General features: G+C 41.5%; 1 protein-coding gene across 2 annotated transcripts in view; it reads right to left on the bottom strand.

Annotated features, from left to right (window-relative positions):
* The window catches only part of grid1b (glutamate receptor, ionotropic, delta 1b), an 827,749-nt gene that overhangs the window by 69,716 nt on the left and 733,898 nt on the right, over positions 1-24,135 (bottom strand). The window lies entirely within an intron of this gene.

Below are 24,135 nucleotides of genomic sequence, written 5' to 3'. Positions count from 1 at the left end.
GCAATTTTCACCATTTATTCACTGGTCTCAGTGGATTCAGGAGAAAGAGTTCACTGCTGCAAATGAGACGGGGACAAAGAGACGAGCACCGTGAATATGGCAGGGAGAAAAATGAGGAGACGTCTATGCAGCATGCCAAAAACCCACTCCAGTATTCAGTGCCTGTTTAGCCACACACAAAACCAACCTGACCTAATTAGGTCCAAAAAAACACACAAAAAAACCCTGTACCAACCAATCGACCCTCTCAGGGAAATCAGCTCAAAGAGCATCATGAATTCATTTGTTTCACACGCACACTGACTTCATGTGTTCGTCAAGAAAGCATGTGAGATCATATAATGTTCCACATATATAATGTCCTCACAAAGATCTTTTTCTTTCTTTCTTTTTCTTGTATGACTCCGCCCACCAGTCCAGTGTCTCTGACAGTCTCCATCCATGTCAGTGAAAACATGGATGCTTCACACACAGAAGATCTATACAATCAGCACAGTTTCAAGATTAGAGTCACCAATTCAGTATCTGACCAAATGTCTCCCCTTCTGTTCCTGAGAAATGACATTAAAACATGATGATGTCACAGTCAAGCTGACCTTTGACCTTTTGACCTTCATCATTTTATCCTGTTAGACATTTGTGTCAAGTTTTGTCAGAATTAGAAAATGAATTCTTGAGTTATGGCCAAAAACATGCACTCACCTTTGACCACCAAAATCCAATCAGTTCATTGTTGAGTCCAAGTGGACGTTTGTGCCAAATATGAGGAAATTCACTCAAGGTGACCTTTGACCACTTAAATCTAATCATGTCATCGCTGAGTCAACAGAGATGTTTGTGCCAAATTAAATTGCCAAGGTCACGAGAGTGGGACAGACGGACACACCTACTTATGGAAAACCCGAGAGGATATCGCTCGCCTGGAGGCATACAAATTTTAAAAAATGATAATACTAGTGATCAAAAATAAAGTTAGGAATGACAAAAAATAAAAGTTAAAAGTATGACACTGAGTCAAGATTATGATAAATGAAAGAGACTCATGTTTTTACTTCATTTATAATTCTGACTCATGATCTCACCACCTTTCAACACTAATTATAATCTTCTCCTAATTTAGCTTTTGTATTTTATCATTTTTACTCACCTCGACTATTTTTATCTTTATCCTTCCTAGCTTTAAATCATTTTCCTCCAGCGCCACCATCAGGTTGGTTTGTGACTAAATACCTGAGTAGACACAGCTGAACGTGGAGCAGCTCCATGACTCTCCCACCGTACCTACACGTCAGTCCACGATCAGTTCCCTCTACCTGTGAGAGCCCTGAGGAAAATGCTGTTAGAAATCAGCTAGCTATAAAGTCTTTGCTGCGCCTTTTTATTGTAGCCAGGCAACCACCCGATCATGTCTTTACCTCAACCTTCTCATGTAATCAAACTACAATTTTGTTTCCCAGTAATCAGTGTGTAGTTGCTGACATGTTGAGGCAGAGGGTGCTGTCTGTAGCTCTGGTTGAGGGTGAGAGGCTGTCAGCAGATAAACAGAGACCCTGAAAAAGAGGCTGGATCATGGGGAGTACCACCAGTTGGTCCAGGAGCTTCTCCTCCATCATGGACGTTTACAGGCATATTTTAGGATGACTCGGGGAGTTTGACAACCTGCTGTCTATCATCGGGCCGTATAGCTCTGGGTATCCAGCAACGGCTACCACCAGTTTCTCCTCCATTGTTTAACAACTGTAAACTTGTTGTCGTGACCACCACAGAAGGCGCGCCTCTCAAATCATCCAATCGGACAATGGGTTAGAAAGGAGGAGATGACGTGGGCGCTTTTCTGCTCTGAGTTGACATTTTTTCAACTCAAGGAGTTCAGAGCGCTCTGGCAAAAACACCGGGCATGAAGTCTAAATTAATTTTGGTTATTTTACTCCTGCAGCATCATGAAGATAAAAGTGTGGACTGATCTGAAAGTCTTTCAGGGTTCGTACATTCAACTGTTGTAGGAACTCCGACATCTGTGACTCAGGAGTCGGCTGCTTCAGAAAGATTTTCAAACCAGAAAAAACAAGTTTGCAAATCCATTTCAGCAGCATCTTAATCAAACTACTTCCTGTTCAACATCGCGTCTCTTCCTCATCTTAATACACACAAATCTCAAGGCTGCGTGTTGTTTGTGTGCCAATATGATGCATAAGTTTTACATTTTGTTTTTCAATTTCAAAATGATTTCCATGACCTCTCTTTGACAAATAAAAACACAGTCAGACTTCCCAAATGTCAAAAGTTGTTGATACACGAGCAGCCGCACGAGAACGAGTAAACAGGACAACAAATGTGGGCAGATATGTGACGGCAGCTCTGGAAACTTCACAGACGAGACATCTGTGTTAATACCAACAGGGACTGAAGCTCATTACCAACCTGAGTCATAACAGGCCGCATTTTTACATTTTGATTTTCAGCTGCTTGTTTTTGTCACCAGGTGCTCTCCATTAGAGCGTGTGTGTGTGTGTTTGTGTTGAATAATAAGACTGAATGCACGGCTCAGCGCGATGCAACTGCTCTGTGTGTGTGAGTGTCATTTGAATAAAGAGCAGGAAAAAAATGTTGAGATGTTTGTGTTGTAATGCTGGCTGGAGCTGCTGTGACACACACACACACACACACACACACACACACACACGGATTATTGATTAGGTGATGGTTGAACAGGCTCCACCCTCACACACGTCTCTGTGATCCTTCATTAATCCATCAGCATGTTGTGTTTGTACACATCTTGGTTCCTTATGGGACAAACTGAGTTTAATTGCACATGAAGCCGTCTCTTATTAAAACAGACTCATTGTCTGCGGCGGCGTTGTGTAATTAAACTAATCGCTTTATGTACAGTTTAATTCGTCAAAGTGAGACAAAGAAAATAAAATCAATATAATAATAAGGGGTCACTTTCACATTAGAGGAGGCTAATAAAACAGTGAGATCGACCGCGCTCTGATTGGTTTCAGTTGACAGTTAATGTGAGCACGCTCTGTGATCTCTGACAGGATGTCTTCATTAGCGTCATTAAGCTAAACACGCTGTCTGTTTCTTGTTGTACAGTGTGCAGAGCTGTAAACAGCCAGACAGGGTCATACAATAATACATCGCTAACACGGCTCAAACAAATGACTCTGCTAATACGCTGCTAACGATGACAATAAAACACAGACGAGTGTGTTTATTCAACTCTGCTGCCAACGTACTGCACGTTCTCTGGTAATTACATACCACTGAAAGATTAGCTTTAAGTGATCAGAACAAATGTATGAATGAATAAATAAAAATACAAACAAAGGAGTAAATTAAACCAAGTAAATATAGAATTGTTTCAGTAGTCCTCCTTTGATACTGTAGAAAACACTTCTTTTTTCTTTCTTTCTTTTTTGAATACACAAAAAAAAATAAATAAATAAATAAAAATAAAATAGAATAAAACTAATAATAATTGTGCAGGAAATTTTTTATCTCCCAGCACAACATCAGCATCCCTGAGTCAAAAGGGACGTGACGGGCTTGACACTTAAGGAAACAGTGTCAGCATCTAGTGCGATACATAGTGTGTTCAACAATAAACAATAACAATGGAGTTAACATGGGAATAACAATCCTTTACTGTCCCTGTTATATGGCAGCTGATCTCGTCCTCTGCATGAACAGTAAGGACTTCACGGACCTCATTGTTTTCCCAATTTGCGGCTGCTCTTCTTCTCTGTTGAGTTAGCTGCTAACTGCTATTTAAAACATCTGGCAGTGGGTCGCACACAACACTTCGTCAAAACATCACACATGTCCCATTTACACAGAACAACGAGGTGGAATAACGGCACAACAGTTCCACCTTGAACAGGCAGTGTAGAACGGGCTTATGACGCTCTAGGTACCACTCTAGGGTCAGTTTTGGATATGTCTGTTTTCTGCATACAGTGTCTTTTTTTTAAAATAAATCTCTGAGCTCATAGGAAAACAAAGAGTTTCCTCTCATTACATGAAAAGGTTTTTCAAAATAAACGTCTGTGTTCACACGAAAAGTAGGTGGTTAGGTTTAGGTAACAAAACCACTTGGTCAGGTTAAGGAAAAGATCACAGTTTGGGTTAAAATGACGTTGGGTTTTGGTTTCACACACAGGACACAAACAGTGGTCTCCTGGGTGAAGGGTTAGGGTTAGGGTTAGGGCTACAGGCTACAATGAGGCTAAAAACAGAGTTCAAATGAGGTTTTTCCAAACAACTTTTTATGTCGGGGCTTCAGGACACTTGGATCACTACGGACGAGCAGTATGGAGATATTTTGTGGTTTCAATTATGTGTTTTTGGACGTTTGAATCTGGGGCGCCGTCAGCCTCCATTAGGTGGAGTTGTGTTGCTACCTCCTCTCCCCTTGGATCTCCACAAGTGATGTGAGGACTCTAAAACTTCACCTGAGCCTCCCTCGGCATATGAGTGAGTAGATAATGGCTGAATTTTCATTTTTGGGTGCACTATCCCTTTAACCTCAAGTTAATGTTATAGAGGTTAGGTTTATGCAAGTAATGTTACTGTGGGTAGGTTTAGTAAAACAAACATGTTGAGGACATGACTCAAAGTTCAGGCGGTTTTGAACACCTGTCTCTGGGGGAAAGTCCTGTGTTTTGTGACCCATCCATCACACCAACCTGTCTCCTAACTGAACTGCTCGGAAACACTTCATTATTTGGTCCCGTCAACGCATTTGTGACATGATCACAGCCTTTTTGGTGCATTACTTTACGAAGGAAAATGTATATGAGAACAGCTTCTGGTTCTAGTTCTGCTGTGGTTGAATCATCAGTACAACTATGTTGGAAAATCTCTGGTTCTTTAATAAAAAGTCAAAGGTTCCAGCTCGTGGACGTAAAAACTGACGGAGAGAAGCAAAGTCTGACTCCCCGGGTCCAGACCCAGTCATGGTAGAGTGGAGATTTAATAACTTAGGTCCTCTATGTCTATGAATATTTTTGAAAATATCGCTACCGTTCTCCATCTCCTTCTGGAGTTTTAACAAATGTCGGATGGTAAGAGGACAGAGATGAATCTTGAAGTGCTTTTTTGTCCTTTACAGCTACAAAGCTAGTGCAGCTTAAAAATGTGGAAGACATCAGGAAGGATTTCGTCAATTCAAGAAATCCATGACGCACACAATCACAAATTGTCTCAGCAGATGAAACAATCTGTGCGACATATGAGGCCCTCCAAACAAACAAACATGAGTTATAGATGGGAGACAAAGAAAAAGACAAGTGAAGAAGGAGGAGGAGGAGGAGGAGGCACAGAGCGAGCTGAGAGTGATGGAGAGGCAGAGAGGAGGAGGGTAAAGTGGAGATGAGAGAAAAGGAGGCGGAGAGGACAGAAAAGGAAAGAAAGAGGGAGCGCTTGTTTAATAATCAGAGAGCTATTCTCAGCTCTGCTGTCCTTTAGATGATCTCAACCCCTCGTCTGTCTTCATGTGTGAGATCGTCGGGGAGTTCTTCATTAACAGATAAATTAAGACTTGCTCCTCTTCGTCTTTCTTCTGTCCCACTTGAACTATAGGAGCAGCAATCGAACCGAGACAGGAGCAGAATATCCTGCAGTAAGACTGAAGCTGTTTTCTCTGTTCCCTGTGGGTCTGTAATGAGGCCTCAGAGTGACAGTAAAACACAGCGGAGTCAGTGGGCCGTCCGCCGCCTGCACAGCGTCCCCAACCACACTGTTAATGGTGTCTGTTTACTGCACCCACGGCTGCAGCGCGCATTAGATGAATGTTGTAGAAATAAAATAAAATTACGATATTAAAGTCTGACTCATGTTCCGTGGTTCCCTTAATGTCGTATGAAAGCAATATTTGGGGCTTTGGTGGCTTTTAAATTTTAACAGCACAATAAAAACTGTGATTTACTTTAAGGCAGTGTCATGGAGCTCTTAGAAAAACATCTTCACAGCATACTGCTTCTTTCAGGGAATGTACTTCCTCTTCCTGTTTCCTGCAGAGTATTTTAAGGGTGGGTGTTTTGGTTTGGCTGTGATGGGCTGTCCAACACATCCGTCATTTCCTCCAGGTGCTCCAGCTTCCTCCCACAGTCCAAAGACATGCAGGTTAATTGGTGACTCTAAATTGTCCGTAGGTGTGAATGTGAGTGTGAATGGTTGTCTGTCTCTATAAAAGTACAAAACCTGACAGCACTCACTTATAAGTGTAACACTTTTAATTTAATAAACTGCACAGCAGCAGATAAACGGACGCGTTTCAGCTCATAGTCGTCCTCAGCGTTCAGCTATGAGCTGAAACGCGTCTGTTTATCTGCTGCTGTGCAAATAAAAAAACTTGACCCACAGACCCAGACAGTTTAATCTCTGCCTGCTCTGAAGGAACAGCGCCTCCTGTCTGTGTTGTGCTGAACAGACGATTCACTGGTGAAGACGAAGAGTGACAGTCTTTCTGTGTCAATAAAGTTCCCAAACTCACTTTATCGATGGTAAAATGCTGAATGTGAGGTCCTGGTGTCGATGCTACAGTCGACACTTTTTACTGCACTTGAACAACTAAACTTCCCGTGAAGAAATAATAAAGACGATCTGTTCTGCACCGAGGAGGCCGAGCTTCACCTCACCGTAAGCAGACCACCTATTATTCCTGACAATTATTAGATTATTAATAGTAGAAATAGATTTTCCAAAATGCCAGACGGTCCCAGGTGAGCTGCCAGTTTTTCTAACTGCAGCTCATTTTGCTGACTTACGGCAGCCATGTTGCTCGGCGCTGTGAGAGGAGCGGGTAATGAGAGGAAGAGGAGACAACAAAAATATGAGGTACACTTGGAGAATATGCTGAGGGACGTTTGGTGTTACATAACAGGATCAGCATATTACACAATCTGCATAAAGCAGCAACATGTCGGCTCCATCTTTTCACCTGATCAATCACTATGTTCCTCATTCTGGTAAAAGTGCACCTATTATGCTTTCCTTACCTGACTCAGAATCATGTCAGTCGAATCAGATTTGGCTGTTTAACACTAATTTGTAGTGTCTGGGAGTTTGAACGGGGCTCAGTGGGACGTTCAGTGAGATGGTGACATTCACATAAGATGGTAAAAAAGCTAACTGGGCTACTTTGCTGACACTAAATATCAAACAACATCCAGAGACTGTGTCGTATCAAGTTGCTGTGAGCTGTAAATTCACCACTTCTCAGCAGAAGACAGACAGTAATGTTAACTCAGAGCCTTTGGGTCATATGCCGCGTTTTTGGCCATGTACACCCCATAGTTTGGAATATTTACTTGGAACATTACCGGGACAGAAACAAGACCAATACTACATGGTAACAAATAAATGGAAATATTACGACATGATGTGAAATATTTCATTAAAAAGACAAACGAGTCATAATGACAGTCTGACTGTATATAAACATATTTTAGCTGAGTAACATAACTCAGATTCACAGTTTGTTCAAACTGGATAAACAAGTTCTTTTTTATCATACAGACTCACTTGACAATAAACAAAGACAACTGATTTGAAGAAAATAGCCTGTTAGCTAAGCTAGCACAGTGTCATACGGTCTCTCCGAAATCCACCGCAAACGTTGAGGCAAGTTACAAACTGAAATATTCAACCAGGTCTCATAGCGAAGGCGTCAAAAACCGGCGCTTGGTCAGTGACGTCCGTGTCAGACACTGACGAAAAAAGCCATCCTTTCATGGTGGCATAAAATGCGGCCAGTCTCCGTTATGGTTTAACGATGGGAGGGGTGGTGGATGGGTCCAACAACGATGACTTTCAGCCAGGAGACCGGTGTTCACTTCCTGTAAAATTGTAAAGCCAAACAAATGTTCTTTTTTTCCTAAACCCAGCCACGTGCGTTATCAAATGAAAAAAACATCAATTTGCAGTGTTGTACCACCAAAGTGCTTTTATTTTGAAAGAGACTGTATGCAAACTGTACATTTCCTGTGAAAACAGAAGTGTATTTTGAAAACAGACAATGCATGTAACAGGCTGAAGTTGACACGGCGTCCCAGAACGTCAACAACCAACACACCCAGGGTACCTTGGACGTCATATGTGGACGTGGAAAGTCCATGACCAAACGTGGACATGTGACGTGGTCACAGTGAGGATGTGTTGCAGTATTACGGAGGGGAGGAGTTTTGTACGCACATCAGATTTCACAGAGATTCCCATAGAAATGAATGGACTTCCAGTTGACTCGTCTCTGTACACATACGTACATGTAAGTGGAAACGAGGCGTAAAGCGTGTAAATGCGTTCTAGTACAAATCCAAGACATAAGTATGAAACTGAAAATGAGCTAATAAAAACCTCTTTAAACCATCTTTTAATAATGTTCTTTGTTAAACCAATCTTGGTTACGTACATGAAGATAAGATGATGCAAAATCTTCCTGTGCATTTTAACCCACTGGTGACCACGCCAAATTACTTTACCTTCCACATTAAGCTGAACAGACTGTGAGTTTCCCACTGACGTCTGTCTGAGCCTGGAGCCACAGAGCTGCAGTAACTCGTCAGTAAAAAGAGGAGGAACTTTTACAGCAGCTTCATTGGCTCGATTCAAAACAGACATGAAGTGATGACCTGGCTGCTTCTTATTCACCTCAAGTCTGCGACCTCTCTGAACATGTCTCACACGCAAAGACTGAGATGTGAATACACTCTATCTTCTGCTCTTCGTCCAATTATTGAGTGTTTCATTGAGATGCACCAGTTTCCATGAGTGCTGTGGATGTGAATGTGCGTCCACTGGGAACCTCATTACGGTGCAGCATTCTCCTCTTTCTCCTGGCCTTCAGTCGGGCAGGATGTCTGCTGACAGAGCTGGGAGCTTGGCACAGGTTGACCGCTTAGATCGACTCTTTGAAGCCGTGATGAAAATAAACTTCCTTTAGGAGGAAAAAATCTGTTTCTTTAAGAGATGCAGGAATCACAGAATCAGAATATACGAACAGACAAAGACGTCACAAAGAGTGTGTCTCTTCATGTGGCGAGGGCAAGACTTTGTCTCGAAGTATCACATCTGCTTCATGAACTTCAGAAGCAACCCTGTCTTCTCAGTAAACAGTAAATGTTTTTATGAGTTGATTTGCAAATTCTTGAGAATTATGTTTACCGACAACTATTACCAAAGTTTCCAGAAAGTGCTACGTTTTTGGACCACACCGGAGTCTGAACTTTGGCAGGACTTTGTCACCAGAGACCAGGGTTCATGTCCTGTGTCCAGCACAGAGTTGGGTTAATGCTACTACAACAACGGTTTGGGAAAGATCATGGCTTTTGTTATCTGGAGAACATTAACACATCTTGTCTCTACTTCAGGTAAGTGGTGACTTTTTAAATGTTAACCAAAACCTCAGTCCTTTCATCAGCTTAAAGGGAAATTTCGGTTTATTTCAACCTGTCTCCTATCGCCCTAAATTTGTTTCAAGTGACTAGTGACATAAAAATAATAGTTAGCATGTTAGCCGTTAGCCTAGATACAGCCGGGGCGCATAGTAGCGTCAGACCTGTTAAAACGTAAGTGAACGGGCAACCTTCAAGTGCAAAGTTAGTCCACTAAACAAGCTTTTTTTCCACAAAGACCGCCTCATATCGTTAGGATAAATGTCAGAGAACATATAGAAAACGACATGTAAACGTGTTGTCTTACCTTACCGGTGTGCTGCCATGTTTGTTCACCATCTAGCTCTGCTTTCCAAAGCGTGTGTTTAGAGACTGGAAGTAGTTGGCTTGGACGAGCAGGTCCCCAGGAAGTGTGCCAGGCTTTGAAGATAATTTTACTAGTGGCCAAACAGTGGTTGGACCGGGGTCAGTCACATGATGCCATGTGGCACAAAAAGACATTTTCCCATAGACTTAAATTGTGAAAGAGACGTCTGTAAATCAGTGGTTGCATTTTCTGAGTGTCACAACTAAACCAGAAGTTAGCCATTCAGCCAGTGGGAGTTAGCCGCTTGGTTGCACTCAGCAGAGCTCGGCCTCCGGAAAACCTAATTTATGCTTGGGCGTGCGACACTTTTGAAGAGTGTCGCTCGACAGAGAAGACATATTTTCAACAGAAAAGCATGTTGCTCAACATTCTTCTTTCATGTTGCATACATCGTTATATTTTGTCGTGCAGTGTGATTGGTAGTGTTACTGTTGTAGCCGCGGAGACAGTTGTTTTAAATCCAACATCGACCTGTATTCAGCGCCTCTGTCCACTGCACGCCCTGGTGGGTGTTCAGTGCTACACGAGGCATTCTGGTGTGGCGTCCATCTAGGGACCATCCGTACAGGAGAATGGACTCTACGTTCACAGAGGAGATCCTGAGCTTGGCATTTCAGAAGAAGTTTGACTTCCACACACTGGCCATGCCGTTCAGAGTCTTCCTCACTTCAACTCTGTTGAGTTGATCCATGAGCCAAAGTATTAAAAGTCGCTGGCTTCTTTCAGAGCAGTGCTTTCTGATGTCCTTAGAGGTGGACGGTCTGGGAGGATGTTGTAGGAAATGACCTTGGGTTTCTTGATGACAAAATTTCCTGATAATCCATCCGACAGTTGATGAGATATTTCAGTCCAAACCAAGTAATGCAGCTACTGATGCTTACAGAAGTGTTCAGTATAAACGTTTTTCATCTATGCAGACATGTTTATAAAACATTGGGTTCGTAAAAACTTAATCTGAACAGCGTGACGTTATTTGCTGCTGCAGCACTGTTCAGCATCTCTTTGACATTTGCCTCCGACTGTAATCAAGACTTCCGGATGAGCTCAAATCAAATCGCTGCAAATTCAGAAATCCTCAGAAATCATCTAATAAATCCTGACAGCACTGATCTGATCAGTGGCTCCTCTCCATGCTGATGTTTCACATCCAGCCTCTGTCTTTACGTCGTGCTGTCCTCCCAGCGGAGGTCAAACACGGCGGATAAATCTCCACTTCGCTCACATCGCTGCTGCTGCTGCTGCTGCTGCTCATGCATTATTCCTGTCCTCCCTGCTTCTTTTCCTCAAATGTCAGCCCTTTTTTTTTGCCTCCTGTCATCCAAAAGGCTATGCTGGCTGTATTTCTGTAACTCACTCTCCCGTGGACGGCAGAGCCAAATGCCAACGTTTGCCACCTTTTCTCACCCCGCCCCCCCCACGCTGCTCCCCGCCGCGACTCGCTGCCACGATTCGTCTTTTATTTCCACACCTTCACCTCCTCCTCCTGCTTTTCTTTGATTGGTGATTTAAAATAACGGTGGAGAGTGTGTGTTACAGTGCTGAGCCCTCATCACTCGGCTGTCACTGCAGTATATATACGTCCCAGAGATCAGCTGTCACCTGTCAGACAGTGTGGGCACTAACTGGAGTGAAGCGCTGCAGTGACGATTGCTTTTCATGCTACAGTAAAGGTTTTCTAACTTGTTTACCTGCTGACATTTTACAGCACAGTAAAGTCTGAGCAGTTACCACACGACAAGAGAGGAACGAGTTGAACTGAACTTCTTGTGAAACACTGTTTTGTCTTTCCGCAAAGACAGTGTGTCCGTCTCTCCCGGCCTGTTGCGCTAACCACATTCTCACTCTGACCTCGTCACATTATCAACATTTGGTCACTTTCAACGTTGAGATATGACGTCCAAGGTACCCTGAGTGTGTTGGTTGTTCATGTTCTGGGACACCGTGTCAACTTCAGCCTGCTGGAAATGTACAGTTTGCATACAGGCTCTTTCAAAATAAAACCACTACAATACCACAGATTGATGTTTTTGTTCTTAACACACGCATGTGGTTGGGTTTAGGAGAAAAGAACAGGGTTTGGCTTCAGAAGTTACAGGAAGCAAACACCGGCCTGCTGGCTGAAAGTCGGCAGTTGTTGGACCCGTCCACCACCCCTCCGGCCAGTTCAACTCGGACTTGCTGCCCGTTACACAATAAACGACCGCTTATAATGCTGATGTGAAAGGACAGCTTTTATTGTCTGTGTCTGATGTCAAAAGTCACTGCTCAAACAGCAGTATTCGACAACTTGTGAGTGAGACTGGGTGACAGATAGGAAGCAGCTAGTACAACTGAGACGCCAGAAAAAAAACACTGGCATGGTATGTTTTAGTCTCTTACACGTCGTCTGTGGACATTCCCATAGGAAAGTTGTAATAGAACTAGCGCTGGCTCCCAGCGGCAGTGATGTGATTGGATCCAAATCCGTGTACTTCCGTACTTCCTCGACCAATGGCTGATTGGCTTTGTCTTACACCCGCCTACACGGGAATTGCTGTTCCCTGAATTGTTGTCCGTAGTACAACAGAAAAGGAAGTGTTCAGTGCATCGCAAGAGGAGATTAAAATGGATATGATTTAATTTGATTCAGCTATATTGGAGAGCTGCAACGTCTCTGTTACATGTAACACATGTGCCGTCACCTGGTCTGGATATCCCCGCCCATTTCTATTACAAAACGAAAGACGAATGTCCCCAGACTCCCATTCCGAAGTAAGAGAGGCTGGTCACGCGAGACTAGGTGTGTTTTTGCAAACCACAAATATGTCAGATTTGTATGTTTCAAATCAACATTTCTATCGTAACATAGTTCTGATTCCATGTAAATCACCTGACTTTGTCATCGGGAGGTGGAGAGGAAGGTGGATGCTGTGACACCCTAAACGTACTATCACTATATGATATCCTTTGAATTCCATGAATTCCAAACACACATGTGCACCCCCCTACACACTCGACCTCTCTCACACACACACACACACACACACACACACCCAAGCACACACACACTGAGCAGGATATCATCTACCCATGCTGCCGTGTTCCTCTCGTCTGTTGGCAGGATACTCTCTGATGCATTTTACTGTTATGAAACCTCTTTGATGTTTCTAATCTACACAAAGCTTCGCTCTCCTGGGCCTTTTCAAAGAAAAACACACCAATATGAATGGCAATTAGTGTACATACGTGTGTGTGTGTGTGTGTGAGGGAGTATTTCTGCGTGTTTCCCAGCTTTTGATTTCTACCTTTTCTGTTGGTCTCAAAGACAATCCGTGGGTTTTAGATAATTAGCTCTGCTGCAGGGACTTCATATTCAACCTTCACTGGATTACAAAACTTAAAAAAAAAAAAATCGTTTTTTTCCATCATTTTAATTCAGCCGCAGACGTCGACTCCACACACACACACACACACACACACACACACAGTGCTGTTTTTAGACTATCTGTGAGAGGTCGATCAGTCAGCGGCTTCGAGCTGAAGAGGAGAAAGTTACGGTCACAAAAAACAACAGCTTTAATGAGCGCTTGTTTTTCTCCTCCAAACATGTTCACGTGTTCAACCTGGTCAATGTAAAATTCATAAACAATGACTGACTGGGAATAATTTTCATATGCAAACAAAAATATCAGAAACTAAAAAGGAGGACTGACGTTAAAGTTTTACTGTGCAGGACTGTTGGCTACTCACTCTTGTTTGGGGTTTCAGTGTAACAGGCTGAAGTTAACAGGCCGTTATCAATATCGAATGTCAGTTTTTGCTAAGGTGGATTTGGTGCCAATGAGAGGTAGAGCTGCAACGATTAGTCGACTAATCGATGACTAATTGACTATAAAAATAATCAGTGACTACTTTAGTAGTCGACTAATCGGAGCTGCTAGTCTTTTTTCATAGAAAAGTACTATAAAAGTACCCAGAATACTCTTATTGCAGCTTCTTATGTTCAAATATTGGCAGCTTTACACACTCTCCCATGACGGTGCACTAAAACCCTTTGGCGTGAGTACGAAACAAGACATTAGATAACATAATTTTGGGGTTTGGGAGAGACAGGCCGACATTTTTCAACATTTTAACACATTTTTCGATAAAATGATTAGTTGACTAATCAAAGAAATAATCAACAGATTAGTCGACAATGGAAATAATCGTTAGTTGCAGCCCTAATGAGAAGTAACCCAAGAGGTGACAGGAGGTTTTTACCCAAATATCCTCAGAGATCTTTACCTCTTCAAAGCTAACGGACCAGGCGATTAACACCAGTAAAGATGTTGAATAAAGCAGTTTTATGTACGAAAAAAAAGTTTTTCTGACGCCGCTTATCACAGAGGGCTGACAACTACACAGAAATGCAAAAATCCAAATGTCCCTATCCAGGGTCACTGTTTGGTTTGTCCGTTCTGGGCTACTGTAGAAGCATGGACTAGCAACGTGGCTGTCTCCGTAGACGAGGACCTGCTATGTAGATACAAGTGTCTCATTCTGAGGTAACAAAAACACGATGATTCTTATGCTGTGTCTCAAATCACATACTTCCGTGAGCACACTTCCATGTAGTATACTATGTGCACTATGTACTTATTGGCGTAGTGCGCAAATTTCGACAGGGTAGTGTTGTCTCAAACCAAAAACGGCCGTTGTGCACTCACTGGAAATGACGACCGCAAATTAGCTAGTTAGCAAACTAGCATTAGCATTTGCGTTATCGTTCGCGGTACCAAATCAATACAAACATAGTACAAAAAACACATGTATTAGTACAATGCAGTGACGTTCACGATCGCACAGTCCTCGGCCGCCATTTCCAGTTTGAAAAGTGGTCCCTCCCCTTTCGCTACGTAGCCAAGATGGCGACCATTGAGGGCGAGAAGTGTCCGTAGTTCCACACTCAACTTCTTGACCGTTTTGAGTGCACCATCCGGGTACTCATAGTGCACTGCATTTTGCCATACTTCTCAGTGTGAACACACTTATGCACTCAAAATATTGAGTGTAAGTACAGAAATACGCGATTTGAGACACAACATTATTTTCAGGTTTTCACTGATTATGTAATATTCCATTAAACACTGGAGCTTTAAACTTCAGCTGCTCTGATGTACAGGGATCTTCTCCTGTATTTCAGTTGTGGTTATTATTGCAAACATGTTTCCTCTCTATCAGACACAAATCAGCCGTGACGTGTAGCTGATCTTTATTTACTCTGAGGATATATCTTAATAAGCGTCGGGCACTTTGTGTTAATATTCAGTTCAGAGTTGCCTCGACTTAATTATTTAAACCAACATCTATTACAGAACTGAATAATCTGACACACAGTGTTTCTTTGAGAAGCCCAAATAATGGGAATAATGGCCGTGACTAAAGGGATGGTTTTATATCAAGTCCAAACATTACATCTGTTTTTCATCATTCTGTTTCATTATGCCGTCTTCGTCTTCAGTCCTGTCATTATCACTAAGCCTAATTTGGTGTCTCTTTATGGGACGACCAAGAGCTCAGCGGTCATTCATCACTGCCCACGCCTCATAGAATAAAAAAAAAAAAACACTCATTTTTGTGGCTTTGGGAAAAAAATGAAAAGGGAGAAAAATATCTATCTTGTTCCATGTATTATTCCACACAAATTAGCAAGCTTTGGGTTTTCAAAGGCACAAATTGTTGTTAACGACTCCAAATTACCTCAGGGATTTGAAATTAGCACCGTCTGAGGCTCATTTTCGTTCTCCAACATTTCTAATGGATTCATTTCAGAAGGGCCGGTAACAATGCCGTCTCCATTATGGACAAATGGGTGGGTAATTTCTAGCTGCAACAAAATAATTGCAAACCTCTTTAGCTCTTCAGTGAAGGAGAAGAGACTGACGGAGGGAGAAAAGAGACGACAGAGACAAAGACGAGGCAGAAGACTGGAAAATGGGTGTCTGATCAGAGCACGGTGATAAATCGTGTAAACAGTCATGAAAGAAGCCGTCGTCCTGCTTAACACTGACGTCTGTGGGATATGTCACATGAAGCATATATGAGACTCTAAAGCACCACTTACAAAAGGCTATTATCTGTAATAACAGAGTCATTGTTATGCAAAATAAATCTCACACTATGTTTACATTCAGTGTTTAATAAATCTACTTTTGACAACATTTTCATGGAGTATTATGCAGCACAATACAGAAGTAAATTGTTTTGCTTGCTCCACTGAGCCGTGCTACAAGATTTTTGAGTGAGTTTCTATGAATCCGTTGTTAAACATGCATTTACAAAATGGACACACTCAGAACTCAGAACCTGAATATTTTGGATAAGCTGTAGTTCAGCTGAGGGACAACTGCTACTGAATGGATGAAGAGAAGATACATAAAAAAAAGTGACGAAGGCCACTTTAAAAAAGAAGAAATGTTTCAAAAGCTGCAGGACAAAGGCATGCAAACCAAAAGAATAAAAAATGAAGACAGCTGTTGCTGCACGTCAAACGCTCACCTCTATTTATTGAAAAATAACTGTCAAAATAACGTGTTAATTTAGATTACTTAAACACAGAAAAAAATAAAACGTTAAAAAAAATTAACGCTGATTAATCACGTTCCGTGGTGCCCTTTGACCCACTGTATCATTGAAGGTCACAGTGTCTTTGTCACATGACGGAGGCAGACGAGACGACGCTGCTTGGCCCCATGAAAGGAACATTTACATTTAAAAAACGCCCAGATGGAAGTGTTGATAGGAGCACTGTTCTCTGCAGGTTCTGCAAGAAGGAATTTTCGTACCATCAGAGAACTTCGGTCTGAAACATCACCTCAATACAAAGCATTTAGCAGCGAACCCTGAGGTCTGAGCTAGCACAGCCTCTGATGCTAACGCTAGCAGCCAGCCTCGTCAAGCCGCACTCGACCAGGTGTTCAGACTAAGTCAGTCTACCTGTGACTGACTCACTAACTCCCTTACAGAATGGACTGCAGACCAGTTTGGGTGGTAGAGGACAGGGGGACAACTGTGTCCAACATCCAGCAGCTTTACTACGACACATCTGACAACAGTCATTTGATGTATAGATGCGTTCTATATGCATGAGGAGTTTAATGCAGAGAAACAAACCACACAATTTCTATCAGTTTCTAACACGTTCTCACCCCAAGTCGTCACATATCGCCGCTGTGTCAGTGGACTTTCATGCCAACATATGACGCACTAGGTATCCTCCTGCGTCTGCTGTTGACAATTCAGAATGCCGTTACCAACGCTGGGACATCAACAAAAGCGTGTGGTTAGGTTTAGAAAAAAACATCATGCTCTACATTCATACAGGAAGCAACACTGGGCTCGTGGGTGAAAGTCCATGGTTTGTTGGACCCATCCACCGCCCACCAGCCCTACAGAGCCTTTCCAGCTCCCTACATCACATCGTTACTGGTGGCATTTCAAACTGACGCCATCTTGTGGTGCATCATACCGCTGTGTCAGGTGCCAGCTGACTGGCAGCGTATCATAACACTGCAAAAGGTGGCTTTAAATATGGGTGTCTGACGCCAAAATCACTGACAAAACAGCGATACTTGATGACATCTGAATGAGAATGGGCTGCAACTTGTGGTATAATCCAAATGCAGATAACAGATATTTACTGACACAGATAGTAGCTTTGCGATGCACCCGACTACGAGTCCTGATGTGCAGTTTAAGATTCCCTGTTCACTGTGAAGGTTGTTGCAGGTTGAAATATCCTCGACTGTATCAACGACAACAACACGAAGCCACTGATGAAATCAAGATGATCACTGATGGTCTCATTTATTTATAATTATAATTAAATACTTCTTAACTTTCCTAATTTTGCTGATTGACCTGTTAAGGAGTCCCTGTAGGACCCCTGAGAATCCTCAGACCCTAGTTTGTAAACCACTGGAGCTAAATAAGGCCCTATTAGAAGTTGGAGAGATTATCTGTCTGTGTAGTCATCCCAGCGGCCATCGCCCATCTGATTAAAAACAGCCATTCGCCGACACTCCCTCTGAGGATAGTGGGCGAGAGCATAATGTCTTCTGACACGCTTTCGGTCGCTACTACCAATCAAAGAGGATGGAAAATATAAAGGTTTTTTTTTTTTTGTGGGAGGGCGATTTACCAACAACAAATTGCTCCGAAGACGCATCAGAAGTCAATGAGATGAGAAAAGTGAGGACAGATAGATGGAATAACACACGGGGGAGGTCTGAAGGACCGGAGCGCTGCGGCACAAGTTTCCAGAGAAAGAGGGAAATGACATTTCAATCTCAATCAGATCTGATCTGGAGGTGGGAGGGGGAGAGGTGTTTCATCTGGGGGGAAAATTTGCTTTGAGAAATGGCCCTGGGAGGAGAGAGGAGAGGCGTGGACAGCACAGCAAGATGGAGATGGCGATTTGGATAACACCAACACTGTAGGGGAAAATGAATTGAGTGTGAGTGTGTGTGTGTGTGTGTGTGTGTGTGTGTGTGTGTGTGTGTGATGAGAGCAGAGTAGCTGATACCTAAGCACCCGGGAGACGACATCTACCTGCACATCAGAAACTCTATCAAACGTTGCTGTGTGCGATCAGCTCACATCAGCCTCATCTCTCACACAAACAGATTCAGACTGCCTGAAGAAATAAGTCCGTGTGAGATTAACTGGAGGCTCGCTGCTTAAGTTTCCCGACTCGATTCAAAGATCTGAGATCAGACTAACAGGTGACAAGGATTGAACTCAGAACTTCAGGACAGACGGTCTCATTTTGTTTTGTAATTGATTTTGTTTTCAAAGCAGATTTCTATTCTAACAACACTGGAGCCACACAAGTCTAAGTCCTGACCAACTTCCTGTAACACGTACGTTTTAAGATTTGTCTTAAAAGTGTCAGTGGTTAGGATATCTTACCAACGTCATACATTACAGCGTAGATCAGTTCTACAGAGTGTGGCGCCCATTTCTGGACTATATCGGACTGGACCTTTCCTCCATTCTGTTGAAGGGACTGTTGTGCACTTGAACGACATTCGGGTACTGTAAGACTGAACCACCACCTCTTGTATTATGCCATATGTTCGTCTCTCATGTAAGAGCTGCTGTGTACGTTTTGTGTTTGTTTTGTTGTGTGTCTAGTTTTTGTAGACACTGTTTTGCTGAATGGAAACAAAAACTGCAATAAAAACAATGAGGAAAAAAAAAAAGTGTCAGTGGAGGGGGAGCATGTGATTGAGAGTGGAAAGCTATTTCAAGCTTTGGAGACATGATCTCCACTTACCCACCAGCTTCGATCACGGGACAGTTAAAAGACATTATTCTGAAGATCTAAGAGGTCAGGACGAAGAGTAGGGGCAGAGAAGTTCAGCAATATCCTGGGGTGCCAGCCAGTGTTGCCAGGTGTACGATAATTATCGTATTTGTACGATAATTTGGCCCTCTGTACGATGTACGATCAATAATCCCAGAAAAGGCCATATAATAGTGACCATTTCATGAATGTGTGCTTGTAATCAGTATGCCAGAGTTTTTTTGTGAGCCCTGAAGGCATCTGTTCCCATGTGACATGTTTCCAGCCAATCGCACTTTGCTTAGCAAGAGATACGGGTGACGTTTGTCTCTGAACAATGAGCATAATTGGCTGAATGGTCAGCTGTACCCGCCCCATGAGGCGCTAGGACCCGTCAGGAAGTCGAGCGAGAATGAGATTCAAAACAGAAGAAGAGGAAAAACAGAAGCAAGGAAAATGGAAAAAAAGTAAACCAAAAAAGTAAACACTACAGTGACTATATTTGCCTATAGCGCATCAGTAGGATTGTTATTTTGGTTATGACGGATGTACGATAATTTCCCTCAAAATACGATAGTTGTGAGTCTCTGGTACGATAATCCTACATTTCCCACCTGGCAACACTGGTGCCAGCCCACGTGTGGCTTTAAAAACAAATAAAATAACCTTAAGGTAGCCAGTATGAACAATTTCTGCTCGTTAGATACATTCACTCTTCTTCAAAATAAACTTAAAACATCACTAAAACACTTTGTGCTTAGGTTCATGTCCTTAAAGGAGTATTTCACCATTGGAAAGATTGTCTTTTAAAAGCTGGGCTGTCTCTGCAGTAGGACGCCACAAATACTTTTGAAATTGGAGCGACATGACCAGAGAAAACAGAGAAAAAGGGCTGTGGCCTTTGCTTTTGCTTAAGAGGTAGAAAACCTAAAACTACCTGAATGCACTGCACTACACCGGACCAATAAATATTTTTCTGAAAAAAATTTAGGTGACAAATAGGCAACACACTTTGTTTATTTCATTGTTCAACAGAAGCAGCTCCTTATAGTACGCTGTTACCAGCGGCATTATACACTGACGCTGCTCTGCGGTGCATCGTACTGCCATGAAAGGTGCCTTTTTGCGTCGGTGTCTGAAGCAGAAATCACTGACTACACTATGGTATTTGACAAGTTAGGAATTAGAACAAGCTGCAGCACATCATGACTAAATACACACTTTAAAACCTCCAGGGCTTCTCACGTAGCCTCATCCAGTCCCTCCAGGATTTCGCAGGCATTTTGGGGGCTTCCTGATTCTCAAAATGACACCGAACCATTACACCAAAAACACACCAAGCAGCAGTGATGTGTCGTCTGCTGTGAGTTGCCAAGCAATGTCTACAGAAAGCTGCAGCGACCCCTCTGAGCTGTGATCGTTTGATACTGCGGTGGAGTGCAGCCAAACTAGTCCTGTGACCGATGTAAGAAAGAATTTCTTCAGCTGCACAAAAATATCATTACTGCGGCAAGTCACACTTTGCCACTGCTTGGTGTGATTGAGCATTAAAAGGTCCCAACAAACTCAGACTGACAACAAAATGGCTGAACTCTGTAGTTAAACCCATTCATAGAGTCCATCAGGAATGAGTCCTACAACCCAGAAAATGGATGCTTTTGGTCAGATGTCTGAAACAAGGTCTGTGGTTAACACAAGCTGAGGGACTTTCATAATTTGTTCTATAACATAAAATATGTCAGTGAGTATCTCACTTTTTATCTATTTTATTTATTTATATTTATTCATGTGTCTTAAAAAAGATGAAAGCTAACAAGTGGCTAAATGAAACTCGTCACCCCAAACACGGCTTTACAGCCTCGTTTTTGAGGCGACGTTAAGTCATGCAACCGTGATGTAGTTTGTTTACAGCCTAACATTAGCTTTTTTTCTCCTGTAGATTGAATTTATGCTATGATATATGTCCGGCCAACCAGTGGCGAATCATACTGCTGCAAAAAGTGGCTTTTGGCGTCAGGTGTCTGATGCTGACATCACTGACGACTTCAGAATAACAACGATCTGGAAAATCACCCGATTATTGTTGTGTGATTTTACAGCTGCATCTTCTGACCTGTTCATGTTGTACAGATTGTTGTGTGTGGATGCTAACATGCAATTATTTTTATTTAGATATATGTAGGTGAGTACTTTGTGTGTATGTGATGCACACACGCAGATCCCACATGTATTGTGTGTTAATGATGATAATATGTCTTCACGCTCATTTGTATGCATGTGACACAGAGCGGGCTAATAACTGGGAGGTCTTCATTAAGTGTGTGTGTTTAGGTTGGAGATATATTCTGTGCAGGGGGGTAACATCAGTGTGTGTGTGTGTGTGTGTGTGTGTGTGTGTGTGTGTGTGTGTGTGTGTGTGTGTGTGAGCTATGGGCCTGTTTTCTCCTAATGGCAATTACGTAACACGGGGGGACTCATAACTCAGAATGAGAAGCCAGGTGATTAAATCTTCATCACTGCAGCAACTGCTGTGTGTGTGGTCTGTGTGTGTGTGTGTGTGTGTGTGTGTGTGAGCGCCTTTAACACCACACATAATACCTGCAAGCTGCTAAATCATCTAAATGGTTATGTATGCCTTTTGTTACGTATAAAACTGAGTATAAATTAAATAATGCAGTTTGTTCGTTTTATAGAACCGAACACACGATGGAAACTTTAAAACATGCTTTCATTTTGTATTTTAACACTTTAACTTTTGATAAAACGGGAGAAATGATCAGATGGTTTTCTGAGGAGGTTTTTGCTTGTTGTGAACAACTGATTTCAAGCATGACTCACCTGAGCGCAGCGATCAGCCGCTCGACTCACTGAATCTTTCATTTAAAGTCAAAACAAGGAAATCACCTCCCTCGTCTGTGTCCTGATGGAAGGAGGGGACTGTTTCTTTGATTGCGTGCGTGCATGTGAATCTAACTGTCTGTGTTATTACAATAAACACTGATTTGGATTTTAACTCTTTGTCCCTCCCCCCTCACCTTCCTGATCTCTTTACTAACGTTGTCTTTTAACTGTCTCTGCTTTTTGTTGTATTTTGACATTTTGTACTTGAAAAATGTTGAATAAAGATGCTTTGACAGAGCTGCACATTACATGTTTACGTGCTGTGAATTCACAGTGAAATGTTGACCATAAGTCACAGCTGTGGCACCAAGGTGGCGTTAAACTCAACGGATTAGACAGAGAAGAATTATGGCAGCATTATGACTTTAAATATCACTGAAGAAATTCAAAAGTCCTCTGATACAAAATAAAACTTAAATGTGTGGTAAAATATGAATTGATATCAATTATTTAATTTAATGAATCCAACTTATTTTTATCCAGATATTCAGTAAATATCAATGAATTTCACCAAAATATTTAGTAAATTAAATTTCAACCACATATTTAGTAAATACAGTAAATTTTCTTGTCTTTTTTTCTTTCTTTTTTCTGACTTTTAATTTACTCATTTATTCATTTATGTTTGTGCTTTGTTGTATTTTAGGTAGCCTTGTGTAACATCTTGGCCAAGGGGCTACGGATAATTCTGGCTTTTTCATACCATGTGTATTTATTAATTTGCACTGTCCCTTTTTAAGTAAACTAAACTAAACTAAACTAAAAAAATTCAATTCAATTTCACCAATTTATTTAGCAAGCTCAATTCCACCCAGATACTCAATAAATACAAAGTTCACCCAGATATTTAATAAATCTAAAACAAGTTTGCTCGGATACTTCGTAAATATAGTTTATATCAGTTTTCCGTGTAAAATTTGGATTTACCAAATATTTTTACTTAATATTTTAACTGTTGCTTTGATTACTATGCATTCAATATTTAGGTTTAAATTTATTTAATATATTCAATACTATTTAATCAAAACAGTAATCCTTAAAATCTCTCCATTTATATCAGCCAAACAGATAAGCTGGTGGCTATGGATTAAAAGGAGAGACGCCCTCTGGAGGTGTTGTGGGCCTATCATCGAGACACCAGTGAGAGACGGTACCCACCTGATGACACTCACAACCGTATGTATGTGCAACAACAATCGACCAGTTAAACTCTACCTAGAGTTTAACACACATCTCTCCTTGGCGGCTAGCGGACTTCTCTCTACTCATATGAAGCCAGGTACAAAAGCAACATTTAAGAAAGGTAACGTTACAAAATTTGTCTCCATTACATCACACAAGATTCACAGACAAAACAACTGTCTTATACTAAACACATTTTCCAAACAAATACAACATGCTAACATTATTAGCACAAGCCTATGGCATTTTACGTTGTATAAATTAGCCTAGCTATGAGCAGAGATTTCCTCTGCTCATATGAAGCCAGGATAAATCACACACAAGACTTAAAATGCTATTTTTGTGGAGGCTTTATTGTCTTCACAATTTATTGTTTCTTATGTGTGAAATTAAAGTAAATTAAAGGTTTATTTCCACTGAGGCTACGTCAGGCTACGTCGTAGGGTTCGGCGCCAATTCGAAGTCGTAGTCTTAAGTATGTGCATCGAGGTGTTGTAACAGCATCTAGTCCTGAACTAAACATGTCACTTTTTTATAGGGTGCAGTTTATAAAGTGACTCACGCTGAAAATAACATAAAAATTTTGCCACATTTAGCTTCAAACAATGTTGTGAATTTTTTAACATCACCTTTTACCACATTTACAGCTATATTTGTTAACTTAGAAATATATTAAATAGTTAAATCTAAATATTAAATGTGGCACCTAAATGTTAAATGTTAAATCTAAATATTAAATCTAAATCTAAATCTAAATATTAAATCTAAATCTAAATGTTAAATCTAAATCTAAATGGTAAATCTAAATCTAAATCTAAATCTAAATGTTAAATCTAAATGCTAAATCTAAATCTAAATATTAAATCTAAATCTAAATCTAAATGTTAAATCTAAATGCTAAATCTAAATCTAAATATTAAATCTAAATCTAAATCTAAATGTTAAATCTAAATGCTAAATCTAAATCTAAATATTAA

The sequence above is a fragment of the Epinephelus moara genome, chromosome 13 (genome assembly GCF_006386435.1).
Source record: "Epinephelus moara isolate mb chromosome 13, YSFRI_EMoa_1.0, whole genome shotgun sequence".
In the NCBI taxonomy this organism is placed as follows: Eukaryota; Metazoa; Chordata; class Actinopteri; order Perciformes; family Serranidae; genus Epinephelus; species Epinephelus moara.
Note: the sequence above shows the minus strand (reverse complement) of the source record. Positions and strands in the feature narration are given on the sequence as shown.